The following is a 22,078-nucleotide window of genomic DNA, read 5'->3' on the forward strand; positions in this document are numbered from 1 at the left end:
TGAGAGGCGTAATTCCGTCATGATATCATCGGTCATTCACTGACGTCATTACGTCTGTCGTCGACAGACCGTCACCGCTGAGAGACGTCATTACGTCTGTCGTCGACAGACCGTCACCGCCGAGAGGTGTAATGCCACTCCGAGAAAACGTCTGCAATGTAAAACCCTCTTCTGCACATGCTGACTCCCTCAGAAGGTGAATTTGACACAAAAAATGTAACAAGAAACATTGTATTTAAAGTAACGATTTATTTTAAAAAAATATATTATTTCTGTTAACGTCTGCGTGTAATTTGACGTTTCTCCTCCGAAACCGCTGGCAGGAATGTGCTCATTTTCCATATACTGGGGTTTCTTGGTGTGACGAAGACGATGCACTAAATTTCTATGCTGTAATTGGATGACAACGTGGCTTCAACAAGATTTTCAACCCATCGAAGGCCACATTTATTCCCGTTCGGTCGCCATCGCTGAGCTGCTGTCTGGTAAGTGCTGCCGTCTATCCAAAAAAATATGAACTCGAGTAATGGAGTACTCATTGCATCAAACACTGAACATAAACACAACTGATAATAAATAGTATAGCTCAGAACATCAGCAATGGTTGTCATGTTTTAAAAATCAGCGTGGAAGGAGGGGAACGATGAGCGCCAGAGCTCTGCCAACATGATGTACCCCGATTGGCTCTTTCCCGGACTGAACACGCCCACTTAGACTGTCAATTTCTGTCTGAAATCCAACGTACATATTAAAAACACCCGAAAATAAGTTGCAATAGGCCTACGTCCAGATAACATCAAAGACTATAATCTGAAGGTAGCGGGAACCAGGGAACGGGTATGAGGTCATCCCTTCATTGCCCGGATTCTCTTCTTTTCTTTGTTCTTCGAAAGGGCGGTGTCTGACAAGAGATTCTGTACCTTGAATGCGTGCGTGTTAACTGTTCAAATGAAAGAGGTGTTCGATTGTCGGATGCACCCAAAGTCCCAAACAACTGCCGTTCATAACATTAATTGTCAATATCAACCGCCATCGTTACCTGTGTTGTGTCTTGCATGTGTGGTCTTCAAATTAAAGCGTCCAAGTGGTGTTCGATCGTCGGATGTGCGCCAAAAAGTGCCGTTCATTGAAATTTGCATTCTGATTCTCGGTCACTCTTCACTGCTCTTGTTCAGTCTAGGGCTAGGCCTATGTCATGTTAAACTTTCCCCATCAGATGCCAACCTTCCAGTCACACTGCAGAGGATGCAATTTCCAGTCAGACTCGCATACTCGATGACCATAAACAAATCCCAGGGCCAAACATTTGAAAAACTCAGAATATACCTCCCAGCCCCTGTGTTCTTCCATGGCCAACTATATGTTGCATTTTCACGTGCAAGACGCTACTCCTATATATCTATCAAAGTGGACAATAATTCCTCACGATGACTATTCAGCAACAAGACACTCACCCAAAATGTCATTTACAGGGAGGTCCTTTAGAAAACTAAGGACAGGTAACCATAGTGCATCACATCCCTCATGACACCCTCCCCAGCTTCCCATCAAATATCTTATCCATTATTAGGTTGCCTCTGTAAGAGTTTGAAAGAGTCGTTATATTCACCAAAGTGGAACAACATTCGTCCATTGGCTTGCAAAAGTATTCACACTCCTCCAAAGTTTTCACATTTTGATGCCACCTGATCTTATTTCAAGATGCTTTCTAATCAAACCTAATAAAGTCCTTGCAAACTACTCCAAAGTGGTGAAGATTTTTTTAAATGTACATAAAATGTGAATAAGTTTGACTAACAGAGAAAATAAGAGGATTATCAGTTACATAAGTATTCAAACCCTTTACCTAATTTATCCGAAATCACTTCAGGAGCAAAGTATTATTTTAAAAGGTTAGAAAATAAGTGTAATAGGTTTCACCTGTATGTAATTAGTGGGTTAACTTAAAAATTAATCTCCCCCACTTATCTGAGGAGTTTTAAGGTGCAATTCACTTGGTCAACCAACAAGGCTAACATGAAAACCAAGGAGCTTTCCAAAGAAGTCAGACATGAAGTGTTGGAGAAGCACTACTCAGGAGCGGGTTATCAGAAGATTTCAAATTCACTCATTATCCCTTTGAGTATACATTCAAATTCTACATTCTACATTCAAATTCACTCATTATCCCTTTGAATATACATTCAAATTCTACATTCTACATTCAAATTCACTCATTATCCCTTTGAGTATACATTCAAATTCTACATTCTACATTTAAATTCACTCATTATCCCTTTGAGTATACATTCAAATTCTACATTCTACATTCAAATTCACTCATTATGCCTTTGAATATACATTCAAATTCTACATTCTAGATTCAAATTCACTCATTATGCCTTTGAGTACGGTGAAATAAATCATTAAGAAGTGGAAGACGTATCATACCACCCAGACTCTACCCAGATCAGGTCGCCTATCCAAACTCAGCAGCCGGTCAAACAGGAAACTGGTTTGGGATGTCATTGTAAATCCAACAATAACTTTGAAAGATCTGCAAGGCTCTATGTCCGAGATGGGGGTCAGTGTTCATCAATCAACAATGTTCTGTTCCCTTCACAAAGCTGGCCTCCATGGACAGGTGGCAAGAACAAAGTCGTTCCTGGAAAAAGACACATCGAAAAGCTCGAATGGAGTTTGTAAAAAATCATCTTAATGATACTGCAGGCATGTGAAGTAAAGTTTTGTGGTCAAACAAGATAAAAATTGAACTTTTTGGTTTAAATTCAAAGCATTACATTTGGCACAAGCTCAACACTGCACATCACCCAGTCAACACCATCCCCACTGTCAAGCATGGTGGTGGTGGCATCATGTTATGGGGCTGCTTTTCATCAGCAGGGACTGGCAAGCTTGTCAGAATAGAAGGGACAATGGACTGTGCAAAGTACAGGAAAGTCCTTGATGAAAACCGACTTGAGTCAGCCATGAATCTGAAACTGGATTGGAGATTCACATTTCAGCAGGACAATGATCTGAAGCACAAAGATAAAGCCACACTAGAGTGGCTGAATAAGAAGATAATAAATGTTCTTCAGTGGCCCAGTCAAAGTCCTCACTTGAACCCAATTGAACATTTTTGGTGAGGCTTGAAGATTGCAGTCCATCGAGAATCCCCATCAAACTTGGCTGAACTAGAGAAATTTTCACATGGAGAATGGGTAAATATTGAACCATCTCACTTTGTAAAGCTGGTAGAGACCTTCCCACAACGACTCGTAGCAGTCTGGCAGATAAGTGAAATATTTGGGGGAATTGTGCCTTTGATGATACAAGCATGAACTTTGGCACACTGTTAGATCATGCCCTAAGGAAGATATTTAGCTATAGGGCCATTGCAGAATTGTCCTGTGGCCAAAATGGCGGCCATTTTCCAAAATGGCCGCCACCAGTTGTTATTTCACCAGTTTCTCAGGTTCTCGACCAGCTCGGATATTGATTATGGTGGCTAATCGTACATTTTCAAGGATGAGGAATGCAGTGGTACTATTTATAACATGCAAGCAACTACCAAACAACATATATCTAGCATTCATGGAATTATATAATAGTAAAACCATCAAATATTAGCGGTTATGCACATTTTCCGGAATTTCAGAATCAGCCCATGAGTTGTGTGCTGACCTCATAATTATGTTTATGTGTATTCGTATATTTTGCTGCATATTCACACAGAACATCATCATAACGTCACAATGATAATAATCTATGTTGTTACTACAGCTTTGGTGTACTTGTGTACACCTAGTAACAACGCCTAATCTGCATGTATATCTGTATGCTTTCAGTTGACCTGGACTGTGACTGTGGTGGCAGTCAACATATTTTCCTGGAGATTTCAGCTTATGGGAGAGTGGTGGTGGTATAACTGGTACATACTGTTCTCATATTATAACTAATCGATACTGTTCTAAAGTAGCATAGTGCATAGGGACAATGGTCAAACTATACAAGGTGGTGGACCCTCAAGAACCTAGCTCATCAGGTAAACAGTGCCCGACCACAGACTGGAACAAATGTGTTCTGTGTCAGGAAGACACAGATGAGATGTTGACATGTCCATGTAATTCAGCACGTGGCACAGATGGGGCAGGATACAGGACCATAGCTGAGCATCTTGTAGCATTCGACAAGATCAGTTGCCTGCCAACAACACTAAAACTGTCACAACTGGATGAGGGTCAGGGCATCGGGGCAGCATTCTGGGTTCACAAAGCCAAATGGCGTGACTCCTGCAGACTGCAGTATAGCAAAATAAATCTTTAGAGGGCTGAAAAGAGGAAAACACACCACGATGATGATTCAGAAACCCACAAGTTCACCCTTCAGAGCATTGAACGTGAAACTTATTCAACAGAGACATGCTTCTTCTGTGGCATATCTGCAGCAAGAGATGCTTTGCATGATGCATCCACATTCGAACTTGACATTCGTTTGAGGCAGTGTGCCCTTAAACTACAGGACAAACACTTCCTATCCAAACTCAGTGTTGAAGATCTCATTGCCCAAGAGGCTAAGTACCAAGCTCAGTGTCTTGCCTCTGTACAATAAAGCGAGGGACACAAAGGCACAAGAATCTAATGTAGACACTGTTAACCATGGAATTGCATTCGCTGGACTTGTCGCCTATATTGAGGAAGTGCGCATGGACAATATGGTTGCACCAGTGTTAAAGCTAACAGACTTGGTGAAACTGTACAGTACCAGACTGAAACAACTGGGGACACACGTGACGGGGCGTGTACACTCCACTAAACTCAAGAACGGAATACTGGATTACTTCCCAGAGATGGATGCTCACAAGCAAGGTCGTGATGTGGTGCTTGTGTGCAATGAGGATGTTGGTGCCGCATTAGGGAAAGCATGTGAGCACGATGCTGACAATGATGCAGTTCATCTAGCCTTTGATGACGTCACTAGAGCCTTCTGTGCCTTGGCTGCCATCCCAGACACCATAGACAACTGGATGGAGTCTCTGGAGCGATTCGTGGTATTTCTCTATGACCGCACTAGCAGCCTGGAATCAGTCAATCAGGCACACAATCAGCTGTTCACCCAGAAAGGTAGAGACATTGAAGGACTCTCTCCAACACAAGCAGCATTGATTCAGCACACAAAGAGGGCTGCCTACCAAGATGGTCACTGCTGGGGACAGATGATGGTTGCAGTCCTGGAACTCCCATCTCCAGATGACTGGGGGTGGAAGAAGAAGGACACAGGTGGATGGGAGGTTCACTGGACCACACTGCCAGAAGTGACCCAGGCCTGACAAGAACTCATACGCTGTGGATGCAAAAAGGGGTGCAGAGGACAGTGCAAATGTGTCAAGGCAGCACTTCGGTGCACTGCCCTTTGCCACTGTGGTGGACAGTGTTCTCGAAACTAACATTACATTTCATTGAAAACCTGTAATATTACCATGGAAGGCCTTACCTGGTTAATAATGGAAGGACTACCGTAGACTTGCCCTCACCACTAACATGTCAAACAACAATGGGACGTGTACTATTGATTTGCAAGATACAGCATAATCTCATGAACTGTGTGCTCATATAAATAAACTACCAAATATTATAAAGGAAACACTGCGAAGACTGCATTGTACGCTCATGAATATGTCACAGTTTCAAAACATGTACAAATTGTACATGTATAACTCCACCAATATTAAATGCGTTTATAATTTTACTATTATTTATTTCCCTGAAAGCTCGATATATATCGTTAGGTAGTTGTTAGAGTAGTTATAGCATGTTGTAAATAGTACTACTGCATTCCTCATCCTTGAAAATCCACGATTAGCCACCAGAATCAATATCCTCGGTAGTCTAGAACCTGAGCTACTGGTAAAATAACAACCGGTGGTGGATATTTTGGAAAATGGCTGCCATTTTGGCCACAGGACAATTCTGCGATGGCCCTACAGCTAAATATCTTCCTTAGGGCATGCTCTAACAGTGTGCCAAAGCTCATGCTTGTATCATCAGAGGCACAATCCATTCCCATATCTGCCGGACTATAGCAGTCATTGCTGCAAATGGTGCTTCCACCATGCACTGACCTCCTGGGCTGAATACTTTTACAACCAGTGAATTTTGATTTGAACATGCTTTTTGCAGGTATTCCTGACATGTAACCTCCTTTGACTATAATAGTGTTTCGCTTGATCTCTTCAACAACAACAAAAAAGTTGTGATTAAAAAAGTTCATTTGGAAAAATTGTTTCTGCATAATTCATAATTCATCTAAATGTGGCATTATTGGTTGTGGTGACACTTTTGCAGGCAACTGTATATGATATGCAGCCCATCTGCTACTGTTTGAAGGAATCTTACCCCTTTTGTTTCCAATCGCGAATTACATTCAGATTGTGCTGGAATTTGCTGAAGAAGGTAACAATTAAAGCTTCGACCACCCCCGTGATATTTGCCTGCATCTGGTCTGCAATTAACTGCTCCTTATCCGAGGTAGCTTCACATGACAGACAAATGCCTCGATAGGCCAAATATAATAATATACTTATCAAACTATGGGAATGGGGTCCATATATCAGTTATCTAACACCTCAAGCAGGGCCTAAGACTTCCATCATAGACCATGCCGAAGTTAAGCCGCCGTCTGTCCAAAACCTGAACTCCAAAGACCATGTGCTGCAGGCCAAACTCCTTGTATGTTCCAAGTCAATGCAATGAAGTAGCAGTTGACCACTTTGTCGAAGTGATGCCCCTTTCAATTTTTCGTGCCTCGATCGTCCAACCAAATCTCAATGTCTCAGAAGCAAATAGTTTAGTTTTTGAAAGAAAGTGAAAGATAAAGGGGTCATGGCTTATTATAAAGTTTAAGAGAGATGGCAATATTTTAACATAAAGTATGATCCCTGAGCTATGAGACAGAGGTTGTTGTCTTGCCTTCAGTTTTGAGGTTCCTTTCAGAGCTCGTGTAAAGTCGAGCAGGCGTGCGAGGAGTGTTGCGTGGAATTCCTGTGGCTTATCCCAGGAGCTCTTGGTCAGCCAAGCCAAGCGACATAGATTCCGTAACGGCAGCGCCTAGAGCGAGACGTCTCTCCATCAGAGCCACAGCCTAAGAGCTTTGTCATGAAAACGTCAGGGGGAAGACAGCACACTTAGTCCATCGTCTGCTTGGCTTACGGCACGGCATGCCCATCAATTTGAGAGCCGTCTGTTTGTAGACCAGGAGAGAAAGCTTTAATTTAGGAACCAAGTTCATTTCTTTCTGAACTTGACAGGACTTGTTTGGTTACTTGCACGTAATGGTGGAAAACACATCTCTCAGTCTGTCTATTTGCTCGCCTATTTATAATCATCTTGCGTTGAATCCCACCGGTGTCTGTGTTTGTCAATAAAGGCACATCAATGGAAAATCAACGTGGAAATGAGAACAGCACAACCAGATAACACAGGCTTTGGGAACCTGAGCAGGAATTTTGATGATAAAATTAATAAAATTTGGGTTTTCATTCATTCGCAGAGCGGTCTTCAGTTGTCCTCTACGCACCTGGACATCACGGTATTTATTTTTCCGTGCATGATTACACTTGCATTCCTCCGGCTAAGTTCAATCGAGAGAAAGGTTTTTATACACCCCCGTGGAATTTACAAACTACAAGCCCCCACGACGCAGATTCCAAACATGCGGTCCCGCCTGTGGACTTGTTCTCGCATTTGGTGACAACGTCGATGTTAACTTTATGCCAAATTGCTGGGTACATGTCCAAGGGCAATTTGGGCCTGTCAGTTCATTCCGCAGGGAGCCGCCCATGCAGAAAGGGCTAGTTCACTGCAAGCACAATGCGGGCCTCAGGGTTAAAGCCGAGGAAGCTGCAAAAAAAAAAATGCATGTTTGTTTAACCTGGTCAAAATCTCTGCGTACCACTTTCGTGAAGCGTACATTGTTCCTCAACCTGGAATTCCACTCTTGGGGTAATAAAAGCATCACTTGGGAATGAACTGCCTGTGGGATGGAACTGCAACAAAAAATATTTGGGATGGGTACATATTTTCCACTCGGAATGTCAACCTTGGCACGTTCAAGTCTGATTGTATGAACTATCTTGGTTCCAAAATGTATCAGATGAAGTACGACATCGATAATGTACTATCAAGTGAAAAGATTTTGCTTTTTTGTCTAAAGAGCATCATTGGAATGTGCTCAGGAATGGCGAAACTACCCCGTTAGCTGAATTTCAAAAGAAGTGATGTCATGTGTTAAGATATTTGCAATTACTCATATTTTTTGTCCGACTTGATTAGTGGGATTTTTTTGGTTGACGCAACATTTTCTTTTCATAGGTAGCATTTTAGTGCCTCTTTTTCAAGTTTCCTTGAGGACACATCAAGAGCCAAAAGCAACAATCCGATGAGGCAGGGTGGGTAAGTTATCCCTGCCTTAAGTTAGATACCAGATATTACATAGATACCACCCCCTGCTAGATATGTTCCGTACCAAATGTGACATGCCCAACCAATGCCCCGCAGCCATATTGTCAGTTCACGTCTTTCGTCACCTTACCCTTCCATGAGCCTCGATCTTGTAAAGAAAAAAAGAAAAACTTTGAGGGGTTGTGTTGCAATGTTCCACCTCGGGGTGTCACAATAGTCCATCCAGGTCAAGAATTGTGCAACAAAATAAAAAAACAATTGCAGCGTAAAAACATTCGTTAATAATACCAGATTTTTTTTTGCAGGCAAATGCTCTGATCTTGCCTGTGCTTGATATCAGGGTCACAAGCATCTGCAGTCATCTCAATGATTTCACGTGAAGGAAGAGGTTGGGAATCCCTGTGCTAAGCTGAAGAACAAAGTTTGTGAGAAACATCATGCAAAGCTACATTTGATGAAATAATTTCCTAAAATAACTTCAAATAAATTTTTCCTTTTAATATTGTTTTTTTTGTATACATTGTCGAGGCTCATATGATAGCTAACACACAACGCACAACAAAGGGGGGGGGGGGCAGGAGACAAGAGAGGTAGGAGAGGGAAGGACAAAACAGTGGGGAACAGAGACATGAGGAGATCTGTGGAAGGGAGAGGGACGGGGAACATGGGGAATCCAAGATGGACATTACAGGGACTTTCAGGAAGGAATGCAGGGAATTTGAAGGAGGTGGGTTTGAGGTGGATTAATGGGGGTAGAAAAGATCGTGGTTTTGGATGGGAGAAGATAAGAGGTGATGGTGAACAGCTGTTTTTAAGGACTGGTGGGAAGAATGGGATTGAATAGAGAATATTTTATAAATTGTGATACATATTTTATCACTGATGTGATCAAAGTGAACTTGAGGTCGTTTCCAGTTTGTCTTCCTGGCAGTGATGCAATAAACAATTACCTCTGACAACGTGATACACCGTTGTAATTATCTTTGGATGAGGATTAATCTATTATGAACAACAACAAAATGACGAAAAAGCATGCAATTTATTCAACACACTAGGATTAAAGTCCTCTTCCTGACTCGCATCTTGTGTTTTGTGCTTTTTGGGAATGTTGAAAAGTAATGCTCCTCTTGTACTCTCCAAAACAGGGAGAGATATTTGAATGAAACAAAGCACAGTCTGCACATTAGTTCTTCCTACCACTGGATGCAAAGTTTCGTGATTCTGATACTCGATATCTCAGTGCTATGTTAGTCAACCTGGCAGAGGGCAGCATGATGGTGTCAGTGCGATGAAACATGAAGCGCTAGAGATAAGGGTTGGGATGACTGTAAATGAGAGTTGTGTGCACCATCACGAACCTGAGATTAAGAGACGGTCAATGGAGTGCAGCCACAAATGATCACCAGCCCTGACTTGGCTCTGTCATATTTATTTCTCTTCCCCAAACTTAAGGAATACCCTCGTGTGGACCATTTTCTCCCGATGGTGATATCAAGGCCACTGCGAAGTGCTGGTTAAGTAGGCAGGATGCACAGTTCTATCGTGACAGCATCACAAAACGATTTGAATGTTGACAAAAATGTATGGACCGCAGTGGTGATGATGTTGAGAAATACATACGCACCATAGTAGAATAAAGATTGATGTTACAAATTGTCTTTATTGGTTCATTTGAATGTTTTTACCTGTTTTGTAAAAAAGAAAAAGAATAGGTGGCATGACTTTTCAACACGCCTCATACGACTGAAAATGATGTGGTCAAACCTTCCGTGCAATCAATTTTCCGGTTCATTCCCTCGAGCTGTAAAAATTGTGAAAGCAAAGAAAATCCATCTGCGATCATCATAGTTATACATCGATCACAATCTCATTTGGTCTCATCGAAAGTGTCCAGCAGCCATTTCTGAGTTGGAACTCTGAATGCAGCAGCTTCTGACACAAACATTCGATTCAGAAATGAGGCTTCTCTCAACAATGTCATTTAACTGGGTGGATTCAAAACCGAGTTTTGGTTTTTACCAAAAAAGTATGAAGTTCCTGTTTTTACTGCTGCGCAGGGTTAAAGAGAAAGGGGTGGTTCTGACGGTGCAGGACAATAAATTTTACAACTAATAACATCGAGATACTTGGCTTTTGGCCAACCTTTTAATCCGAGTTAGACATTCCGATCATGTGATGCAACCGCCACCCTAATTTTAGCACCATGTTGCAATGCCCTCCCACAGGATGACATCACTAAACTATGTGTGCAACGCAGCTTCAAGGGTGGGAAGAATGAATAACTCGTCTTGCTGGTGAAGGCTGGTGTTGATCTGCATCGACGGGCAAATGGAACGATGGATGGAATTGATAGGATGTTGACAGAGGTATGCCAACCACGGTGGTGAGTGAGGAGAAGCTGACTTTCTGAAGAAGGGTTACATGAAGGCTGAACGAAGCTTTGCTGTTCTTTTGCTCCGACGAAGGGTTAGCACCCAAAACGTCAGCTTCTCCTTGCTTCCCACTGTGGTTAGCATACTCCAATTGACATCCTGTAGATTTCATCCATTGTTCAAGGGTGGGACTTTTATCCATAATGCTGTTACTCCAGGTTCAAAGTTGACAATTATTGTGGATATTTACAAGCAAGACTACATTGGCAGCATAATGATTCATGTTTCCACTTTCAGTCTGGTAGGTCAGTGGTTCGAGTCATACCAAAGACTTAAAAAGTGTTACGTGCTGCTTCCTTGCTTGACGCTCAGCAATTAGAAAGGATAGAACATGGACAAACAACCATAGGTTAGTAAACATCACGCAGGCTTTGATGTGCCTAACAGCCACCACCTGTGTTGAAGTTCTTTGTAAGAGAAGTCATATTGTTGTGATCTTAAACGTTTTTGGCCTTTGGCTTTTGACCCTGTACAAATGTCATAATTCACATTGATGTGCCTCAATAATTACTCCTGCTTTGTTGTTTGCTGAATTATGAGGAATATAATTCGTCAAACTCAAAAACAAATGGCCAGAGATGAGAAAAATGGTGGTGCTGACAGTCAGCCATGTTTCTGCAGCTGAACCTTCATTCCAACAACAACATGAAAACAAGAGTTATGTCCAAGTGCAAATTTGAATTTCCAATGCAATAACATCTCTGCCTAACCATTTTTGTCCTGCTCTTGAAGTCACTTGGGTGGAGACGGTGATATCCAGGGATGGTGTTAATGTGAACTTGCAAAAGTTTTTCATTCCATCTTCGGTTGCTTCAAGCATTCTCACCTTTTTAACCATGATCTTAACCACATAAAAGTGCATTTTCAAACATCATTAGACCTTCGGATAAATTTCCCAGGATTAGGCCCAAAAACTTCCCACCATTATTCTCCTGCAAAGGCCGAACTCTTCATCTTGAGAAATCAGGTTGTTCGTTTTCACTCTTTCATGAGCGTCTGCTGAGATGAGAAACTAATATGGTATTCATTACATGTTCAGCAATTAAGGCACTAAAAACTATTAGGGTTGCCTAATACGAGGCAGCTTTGCAAGATGGGTCACCCGATTAAGATCAGGTCACTTAGACTTAAGTAAACCATCAAAAAGATTGATGTTTAAAGCTGCAGAGCAAAAATTAACCCGGGAGTGCGCCACAGCAATGATGGGACAAATGCCCTCATAGTGGGGCAACTGAGCATAACAATTGTGCATTTTGTGAGGAAAGCACTAAATTTGGCACACTAGTAGCCTATCATATTATGAACAGATTTGGATATTGGGCCATCTCAAATTCAGCCGCTGATGGCTGTGGCAGCCATTTTCCACTGCCATCAAAACTTTTGAGATGGCCCAATATCCAAATCTGTTCATAATATGATAGGCTACTAGTGTGCCAAATTTAGTGCTTTCCTCACAAAATGCTCAATTGTTATGCTATATTTAGCTAAGTTGCCCCACTATCATTTCCTTGTATGAAGTTGGACAGGATCATGCGACAACTACTTACACTTGAAGTCCCGTGACAACTCGCTTTTATAAACCGATCTATTCCATTACTTTCATGCAAACCCAAACATGCCATGTCTTTCTTGATTGAAACTTTAAATCCATGTCTTTTTTAAAGGGAAACCCAAACACTCAGACCGCTTTGATGCTCATCTATCCTTTGATACCTTACAAAATATACATGTTGTGCCTTTTTCCGATTTCTGAATTATAATGAAGGTAAATTTGCGATTAACAGTCGAAATCGTTTTCTTCTTTAGACAACAGAGAGACAACAGAGATGGCAACATCTTGTGGCTATCCACCACGACTGAGAGAGGAGGCCATGCTCACAATTTAGCGGAAGAAACTGTAACACCATCACTACCCAGCTACCAGAACATGTACAGTGTACATGCACAATTTGAGTGGTGACTCAAACACCTGTTGCCATTACCTGGCAGTCTGTTATCAACATAAATTTCTGCAAATCAAATGAACCACCATCTATTTATGGTGGAAAGAAAGTATGTCTCCAGTATCAGAGAGGATTTGAGCAAAGATGCTAAAACTTTCAGGGTCCCCCTCCCTTCACCCCCAAATCCTCAGCACCACTCCCCCCTCTCAAACATCACTCCCAGAATACCCACCACCAACTCACACCCTCCTTTACCCCAAGCACCAATCCCACTCCCACTGGGGTGAGACATTGACACCTCACCGGCATGACGGTGAGACGTGGCATGGACACACCCAACTGGCATCTGGGGGAAAGTATGAAATGGGACGATACCGTAATATACAAGACACCTGGTCAGCCTTCGATGGTGGGACAAAGCATTCGTCACCCATTTCGTCCATGGTGTCCATGCTGTCGAGCGATGATGGGTATTTCTTCATCATCTTTTTGGTTTATTGGGAACTTCAAACACTGGACAAGGCAGTCCGAACAGTGATGTTTGTCAAGTTTCCTATCATAAAACAGCATTTCATAAAATGTACAAATATATATATATATATATATATATATATATATATATATATATATATATATATATATATATATATATATATATATATATATATATATATATATATATAGAAATAATAATCATATGAAATTATGTGAATATGTATATTATGCATAAAAATAAAAATGCAAATTTACCAGATGTAAAGAGACATTATAAAATACACCAAAAGGTGTTCAAGCTCGAGTCCCCACAGCTCAAAGCTCGCTCAGTCAGGGCCTGCGTCAGCGATGAGATTGCCTGCACTGTGTCTGCAAACGTCGAGCAGTCCCTGCGAATGGCCATGGCGAGTACGGAGCACAGAGCAAGCACCGCTGCGGTCAGTGCGCCCAGGCCTTGCAAACGAGCCACAGGAATGAACCTGCAGATACTGAAAAGCAGGATCTGCTGACTCAGAACCCAGGACCAGGAACCCAGAACACGAAACCAAGTGCATCCCGCTCCAGCACATGGAGCACTTTGTTCGTCCCAATGCTGCTCACTCCGAGTGCTGCATGAGCTCCACATACTCGGCTGCTCTTCCTCTTGGGACTCGGTTGTGGTCCTCCTTCCTTGACCACATTTGATTCCACCATTCTCGCAGTTCAGACCGGTTTTGACGCAGCGACGTTCTGGTTAGGGCCATGTTCAACAGATCGGTCACAGCTTCGGCGCTGGACTTGGAGAGATTTGGGCGACGTGGCTTGGAACGTCTCGTCAAGTGAGATACGTTCTCGGGCACGCTCACCCTGCACCCAATGTTCTCGAGAGTACAGCATTGCAAACTGCATGTAATGACATGAGTACAGCATTTCCACCAGCATTGAGAAGATCAGCATGGATGTCACAGATCCCAACAGCTTTACCCTCATTTCAACCGGTTCACCGCAGCCTGTGTTTCCCGAAATGAAGGTGGAACACAGTTGATTTGGACGGTCATTAATAGGGATAGTAGCACCCCTGACATCCAACTCAACAGCTGGTGGATCAGCCTGGTACAGCTGCTCAAAGTAACTGGCCCAGCGGGCCTCCACTTCGGACTCCTCTGTCAAGAGCCCACCACCCTCTGCTCAAACTGCAGTATACCGAGGGACGAGCTTGTTGGAACAAAATGCATGAATTCCCCAGTAAGCAGGACAAAAATGACTTGACCACAGGTGATGCTCTTCCCCCTCACAGATTCCACGCACATAGGCCTCCTTGTCCACCCAAAGTGCACATTCAGTTTTATGCCTAAGCTCCCTGAACAGCTCAGCTCTTCCATTCAGCCTGACCCTATGACTCTGGTCAATGTTATCCAGTGTCCCTTGAGAAACAAATTTCTTCTTCATCCTAGGGTGAGTTCCAAGACATCTACTGGCAACATCAAGCACGGTGGTATTGAAGACACTCCACAACTCTTCAGGATCTCCCAAAGCACCCAGGCCCCCCAAATCTCCACTCAGCCTGTTCGCAAACTCCTCAGCTACCCTCTCGTTCTTGACCTTGCCAACATCCAGCCGAGGCTGGGATGGTACCATTCTCCTGGATTTAAGCTGCAACTTCAGAGTTGCTATAATAAGCCTTTGGTCAGTTTTGATGAACTGAGCACTCCAGTAGACCCTGCAGTTCTGGATCATGCTCCAGCATCCATCAAAGAGTACATAGTCCATCTCCTTTGTCACACCGTCAGTGTTGGAATACCAAGTCCAGCGATGAGCTTGTGGGCGCTGAAACCATGAACTGACCATCCTAAGTCCATGACTTCTTGCAAAGTCAAGGAACTTAGTGCTATTCTGGTTCATAGTTCCTGACCCATGGGGACCAACACATGTCTCATAACCATCACTATCAGTTCCAGTCGATGCATTGAAATTCCCCAAGACTAGAAGTGTATCTCGTCTGGGGCACTGATCAACCACAGACTCGAGTGTGGCGTAGAATGTGTCCTTCACGGTGAGGTCACTCGCCTCAGTCGGAGCATAAACAGTGACCAGGGAAATGGCACCCAAGGAGTGATGAATCCTTAGTCTCATAATATGCTCATTGACTGGTGTTACCTCAATTATCATTGCAGTCAGCTTATTAAACACAGCTACAGCAACTCCTTGGGTATGGTAACCATCAGAGCGACCAGCCCAATCGTAGGTGTAACCACCCACCATTATCTCGCCGCAATCTGGTCTCCAAACCTCAGAGAGAGCTGCAATACTGATGTCCAAACGCTTGAGCTCAGATGATAAGAGAGACAGGTGATCATCCTCTCTTAGGGATAGGACATTCCAGGCACCCACCTGAAGGGACCGCCTCAGGTTAACCCAAGGAGACCGCCGTCTGGTGGATGACACCTCAGCACCACTCCGACACACTCTCCCGCAATCTGACCCAGGGAGGTTACCCCGTGGTTTCCCTCCTATCATCAAAGATTGGGGATCCTGAAGGCTTTCCCCCAAACCTGCCATCCAGTGAGCTGCCCTGTAAGGGGCAGTAAGGGCAGTTGTAAGGGCAGCTGCACAGGAGGTACTCCCACAGAGTGGGTTAAAAAAATTTTTTCTGCTTTTGGTAATTTTTGTGGAATGAAGGGTTTTACGGTGGCCGGAGTGCAAATCCTGCCACCAACCTCCTAATAAGAAGTAACCCAACTGCAGGAGGACGTCTGCAGACACAGTTGGGCATTAGATATGGATGGCCATTGCCTCACAAGGAGCTCCTCCGCCTTTTGACCAATTTTGTTTTTCATCCTGCTGGGTGTCCATATCATACACCCTCCTCACCAGGAAACCTGGTGGCGGAGACGGTTTAGTCGTTAAGTGTCAAAGGGTTCTAAAGGGTCTCAGAGGGTCTTGAGGGGTTTAGGGGTCAATGGGGTCTCAAGGGATCTAAAGTTATATTGGAGTTCAAGGGGTCTAAAGGATGTAAATGTCTAATGGCATTTAAAATGTCTAAAGGAACTGAAGGTATGTTCAAATAGTACATAATTAATAGACGTAGTCACAGCGCAACTGGCGTTTAAACGTATTTGAGACATATAGTGACATAGGTTATGGCTGGAGCTGCACTTGCTCCATTATTTGGAGATTTGTTTTGTTCTGAAATCCTACATAATGGCATTGCTTCAACATGGAAGTAATGAGTAACATTTTTTACATTTTTGAAAGGGGTAATTGAAGAAGATAACAAACAATACTACAGGTGTTATGCACAGGAATGGTCAGTACTCATTTTAAAAGTTCTTCATAAAAAACCAGTGATTAAAGTTCATGTATCATAATTAGCATGAACAAGATGGGTAACTGGATCAGCGATAACAACAACAAAAAAAAACAAGGGTTTGAAACAAGCAGACATATTGACTGCTCTTAAGGTGCCTCAGGCAATGACAATAACAATGTCGTTTGATTATTATTTTTAAACTCTTGTCTTCCATCTGAACGATAAGGATGCAGGATGTTTAACATTGAACGAGTTCCAAGATGAATCCACAGCACAGAAGCGTGCAGGTATGCACAATCACCTCTGAGCTGTCCAGCCTGGGTTCGAATCTTGACCTCGCTCAAAACTGCCATCCTGGTGTTTCCCATGTTGGGTGGTTCATCAGTACGTGCACTGGCAAGGTGTTGCGAGGTAATGATCCTCTAAAGGGCTCCAGTTGTGAATTGATGAGCATTTATGAGAGATGGACAAAGAGACCCCTAAATATTTAAGTTCATGGTGACTTGAGTCCACGTCAATTGCTGAAACAGTGTGGGGGAGTTCCTCAACCTGCATGGGTTCAAACAGGAGTCCGAAGCTCTTCCAATAGTACTGGATTTAGGGGTGGCCAGGTAGGGCCATGGGCCCCGGGGCCCTCCACAATCATTGTGCCCACGGTCCCCCCACATGGTAAATCCGGCACTGTTTGGTACTAGTACTGGAGTTAGGGGTGGCCAGGTAGGGCCATGGCCCTGGGGCCCTCTACATTTAGGGCCCCCACAATCATTGTGCCCACGGCCCCACACATGGTAAATCCGGCCCTGTTCGGTACTAGTACCGGATTTAGGGGTGGCTAGGGAGGGCCATGGCCCCAGGACCCCCACATTCAGCCCCCCCCACAATCATTGTGGCCACGGCCCCCCACATGGTAAATCCGGCCCTGTCTTCCAACAATTTATTTTTGCACATGGTGCTGCCGAGTAGATTTGCTGAGAGTCATGAACTGTTTGCATGTCTCTTGTACTTCTCGCAAACACTACATCACCCTTATAAGCAGAAAGAATGAAGGGCATATTGTTGTGCGGCACCACGATGCAGGTTAACCTTAGAGTCTCCTTCTTCGTTAACAGGAGGGTGGTGGAGGTAATGGTAGTGGTGGTGGTAATCGTCTCTTGGGGAAAAAACACCAGAAGTTTGAGAAGTTTTTGTTTTGTTGTTTTCTACAAGATTGAGGCTCATGTAAGAGAAAGAATCGACAATGCAAACAACAGTGAAAAACGCTGACTGTTTTGAATGTAGAGTGAAATGAACCAATCGAACATACTTTGGGTTCAGATCATGTGAGCCTTGTTTTCATGGTTCATGATACGAGCGCACACAGCAAGCTGATTTGTGGAGTTTCATCGCAGCTGCTGAAACAAAACATTGCTCTCTTCCAATACGAGGAAGTCCTTAATGTCGACCTGAAAGTATCTATAGCGAGCTAACATGTGCAGTCTGTGGCTGCTGGTTGCCTCATTATCTTGGGACACTGCTGTGCCACTGATGCAGTGCCTCCATTACCAATACACCAGGACCCATTTCACCAACATTGGAAGGATGACAGCCTGTCACCAACACCTGGTGTTAATTCAACAGCCAACAGGGGCTCGAACTCAGGACGCAAAGATCTTAAGCCAACTACCTTAACCATTAATCCAACACCAGGGTTGAAGTCTCCATTATAAAAATCACTATTTACTTTAATAGCTCCTTGTATCCTTCAATGCCTTGGATCCATTGGCAAAAGGCACTGTATAAATATTATTGTTAATTATTATGTGCCTGGCATTAGCTTAATAGTAAAGGTGGCTGGCCTAAGATCTTAGGATCATGAGTTTGAATCCCTGCCATGCTGTTAAACAACAGCACCAGTTGGGTTCTACTCGTTCTTGCATACAGCAGCTTGACTGCCAGGTAGCTATCATTTTGTTGGGGCACAACTATTGCACTAATGCTGTGCCCCTATACCAGTACACCGGTACTCATTTCACCAACCTTAGAAGGATGACAAGCTGAATCAACCCCACTTGGTATGGGGAATATTTTTTTTTTCGTATTATTTGTTGATTGATTATTTTTCGTATTATCTCAGACCGAACTTCCTCTGCCTGATAGAGAATAAAAGCAAAATATTTGACGAAATAATATGTTTTTGTTCCATCTCCAGTGGCCTGATTTTTTTGTTGTATTGTTGTCTAAATAAGGTGTCTTCCAGCTTCGGTATGTGTTGCTATCACAGATCTTGATCTGCCCATGTCGAAGTGGAAATTCGTGTGTTGCTCAATAGGAGGTATTTGTAAATGAACATAAATCCATCCTTGAACACACATCGTAAAACCAAAGACGATTTTGCATGTTGAAGTGTTTTGTTTTCCATATTTACCCAAAATATATTTTTATTTTTAACCCAAGAAATAATTGATAATTAGAAAAAACGGTGGAGTTTCAGGCTTTCCTGGAAAGACCTTGACTTTCACCGAAAGGGGGGGGGGTGTTCGGAGGAAGCCTGTAAAGGGCAATGAATGGCCCGACTGTGACATTGTGTCCTGCACGCAGTCCCAAAACATGACGAGTGAGAGCTTTCAGTTCCTGCACGTCTCCGCAAAATATTTTGTAAAAAATGAGGGAATGGACCAATTCGAGCCTCTCTCTCCAGAATATCACCGTACAAACAGGAAAGGTGGAATTAGACAAACAGGAAAGAAAACGAAATGACGAAATGAAACAGCGAATTATTGGACTATGAGAGTAGTTTCAAATCAATAGTTGTTCAAATCAAAATTACCCATATTTAAATTCTTACCCCTTCTCCCCCTTCTCTTACCCCTGGATGAATCACTGTATCATAAACACCCCCTTCAACCCAACAAAAACATATCAACATCATCCAGTTGATTCTAGGCCAGACAACGACTGGCAGGATAACCAAGAGGTACACACACTCACCTCTGATCAGGTTATCTGTGAACTGCTCTCCTGATGTTTCGCATCAATGTGTGCGCAGTCCATCGGATGGACGTCCTGTCTGTCGGCATGAGTTGGTGGACGTTAAAGATCCCACGGTGTCCTTCACAAGGAGCAGGAGATCTATCGCCGGCACTCTCAATAAATTAGAAGTTCCTGCTCTCACCTGCAAGGGGCACTGCATCGTCAGTCGAGCCGTTCCCCCCATGGAATGACCCTAACCCAGCCCAGCTGCAAACCAGCAGCCATGTACTACAAAGGAAGGACCAAGGAGGACCCCAGGAAACAACAATAGAGTGAATTTGAATGAAGATTAAGCTCTTACTATGGTTTTGTTCTTGTTTTTTGTTTAGCATAGCATCAAAGCAGCTTATTCATCCGCATTTGCCCAGCTGGTGTAGTGGTAAAAGGGTTTCTCATGTACCACCAAGGCATTTTGCAGCATGGAACATGCACTGCAGTAAGAGGTACCCCATCTGTTGCTACCTTTGTGAACACGTATATAAAAGTTTGGATTCTCCGGTAAAAAAAAAAAAAAAACTGCCATGAGACAGTTACGCGTTGGCACCACAGCACAATATGCACCGTTGTGGAGGAACTGGTGTAGGTGGGGCAAGATGCCCCCATCCCCTTTCAACAGTGCATGGACATCCCTCCGCTGGGCTCTTGCTATTTTTAATAGCAAGAATTAATTTTAATAGCAAGAATTAATGAATATTTAATCTTGGCCATCGAAGATCGGAGGTTACTGTTTTCACCCCTGTCTGTTTGTTTGTTTGTTTGTGAACAGTATTACGGAAAAACTCCTCGACGGATTTCGACGAAACTTGGTGGGGGGATTAGGTATGGTCCAAGGATCATGCCATTAGATTTTGGACTTGGTCCAAAATCCAATATGGCCGCTATGGCGGCCATTTTGAAAAAATATTTGAATTTTTTTTTTTTGCATTTCTACATGTTTTAAGTGATTTCCAACCCCCCCCCCCCCAAAAAAAAAATGTTAGAGAAAAAAAAATTTTTGCAACTTTTTTTTCAACAAAATTTCGATTTTTTTTTGCATTTCTACATGTTATGTGATTTCCAACAAAAAACATGCCAACATTATAATTGCGGTTGATTTTGGAACTTCAGGTGGATATATGGACGTAAAATGAATTTGTCTCAAGGAATCTCGTTATGACGAATGAATTGAGTATGTAAAAGTTAAAAGTAAAAGGGAAAGTTGCAAACTATAACTCTGTGAGCACTGTTGATGTCAAATTGAATGAATAGGATATCAGGTTCACTTAAGTGACCCAGCAGTATTGGTGGCGGAGGTTTTGCACTCTACCGAGTGCTCCCCCTCTAGTTAACTTCCGCCATCGAAGATGGACGGAGGTTATTGTTTTCACCCCTGTCTGTTTGTTTGTTTGTTTGTGAACAGTATTACGGAAAAACTCCTCGACAGATTTCGACGAAACTTGGTGGGGGGATTAGGTATGGTCCAAGGATTATGCTATTAGATTTTGGACTTGGTCCAAAGTCCAATATGGCCGCTATGGCGGCCATTTTGAAAAAATATTTGAATTTTTGTTTTTGCATTTCTACATGTTTTAAGTGATTTCCAACCCCCCCCCAAAAAAAAAAATTTGTTAGAGAAAAAAAAAACAAAATTTTGCAACTTTTTTTTCAAGTTTTTTTTTTTTCAACTTTTTTTTTCAAGTTTCACTCCACCGAGTGCTCCCCCTCGAGTTACCTTTGCAAACTTTGTTGCGAAGGTTATGTTTTGATTGCTGTGTATTTATTTATTTATTTGTGAATATGTGTTTGTTTGTTTGTTTGTTTGTTATTCGTATAACTCCAAATGTATTTAACTGAATCGCAGCAAATTTGGTGGGATGATTGGTTATTATCCGAGGACCATTTGATTATATTTTGGGAGCGATTGGGTCAAAGGTGAAGGTCAAGGTCATGAAAAGGTCAAAATCGTCTTTTTACCATAGCGCGGTCAATTTGTATCCAATTTGCATGCAACCAATGCCAAAATGTTGTGAATTCAATGCCCAATCTTTTGATATACGATATGACACAGGAAATTTAATGTTTTTAAGCCATCATAACACATATGAGATGGCAGATGTGGTATGGGAATAGGGTGAATATACTGATTCTGGCTCACTTTTCCCCATGTAAATGAATGGGGGATTTTCAGCGATTCATTTTTTCCCCCTAAAAAGTAAACCCCATTTTTATCCCAGGGTATATTTATTTGTCTCCCCTTTTAACCTCGGGACACTTTTTTTCAAATAACCAATGCAATAAGATAAAGATTTGTTCAAGTCGTAAAGTAGTAATGTGATTTGTTAAAGGTGATTCTAAAGAAATATCTGAAACATCTAAGCCTCGGGACACTCTTTTTCAAATAACCAATGCATATTGTTCAGCTCACTCATTGAACCTACAAAGATTTGTTCATTCTCAAATTCCTTAAATTGTTTAATTTTCTTTGCACAA

General features: G+C 42.6%; 1 long non-coding RNA gene across 5 annotated transcripts; it reads right to left on the reverse strand.

Moving 5' to 3' along the window:
- Positions 1 to 155: 155 nt before the first annotated feature.
- LOC147017442 (uncharacterized) lies at positions 156 to 19,908 on the reverse strand. Of its 5 annotated transcripts, XR_015049506.1 has the most exons (6): positions 19,568 to 19,908; positions 10,127 to 10,242; positions 9,800 to 9,978; positions 6,951 to 8,850; positions 5,174 to 5,325; positions 156 to 2,644 (listed from the first exon to the last, which is right to left on the reverse strand). It is a non-coding gene; the product is annotated as an uncharacterized LOC147017442 (long non-coding RNA). The 5 variants fall into 5 exon arrangements; XR_015049505.1 differs by lacking the exon at positions 19,568 to 19,908 and having other exon boundaries at positions 158 to 2,644; positions 10,127 to 12,135; XR_015049507.1 differs by lacking the exon at positions 19,568 to 19,908 and having other exon boundaries at positions 188 to 2,644; positions 6,951 to 7,088; positions 8,730 to 8,850; positions 9,800 to 12,135.
- Between the last annotated feature and the right edge of the window lie 2,170 nt (positions 19,909 to 22,078).

This window comes from Eptatretus burgeri, chromosome 11 (genome assembly GCF_056783735.1).
Source record: "Eptatretus burgeri isolate ZD-2024b chromosome 11, Ebu_testis_v1, whole genome shotgun sequence".
Lineage (NCBI taxonomy): Eukaryota > Metazoa > Chordata > Myxini > Myxiniformes > Myxinidae > Eptatretus > Eptatretus burgeri.